Source organism: Penaeus monodon, chromosome 29 (assembly GCF_015228065.2).
Source record: "Penaeus monodon isolate SGIC_2016 chromosome 29, NSTDA_Pmon_1, whole genome shotgun sequence".
Classification (NCBI taxonomy): Eukaryota; Metazoa; Arthropoda; class Malacostraca; order Decapoda; family Penaeidae; genus Penaeus; species Penaeus monodon.
The window spans coordinates 30,323,547-30,323,982 of NC_051414.1; positions in this window are offsets into that span (position 1 = coordinate 30,323,547).

Consider the following 436-nt stretch of genomic DNA (forward strand, 5'->3'; position numbering starts at 1 on the left):
CATGAGATTTTAATCTGTTTCTGGAGGAGAAAGAAACAAAAAAATAATGAAAGGAAAAAGGCCGCATTTCAATAGTGGCATTCACAAGATTTTTGTTTTTTTTATCACAGAACTGACGAGACTGCAAGAAACCCGGAATTCCTTGCAACATGTTTGACACATTGGTGCAATTACCCAGAAAATACGCTGAGAAATTTATTCGGCAATCCACAAATGGTATTACTCGGTAGTCAATTAAACCAATAAATCCACGTATACAACCCCCACGAATAGATAAGTAAATAATATACTCAATTCATACAGAATACTAGAAGTTAAGCAATGTATAGCAATGTGAGAGAAACATAAAGTTATTAGTTACAGTACAAGAGAATGTCAACATTTATCACTGTATCAGTCAAGGCACTGAAGTGGGATTTCGTACAACTGTGGCTGA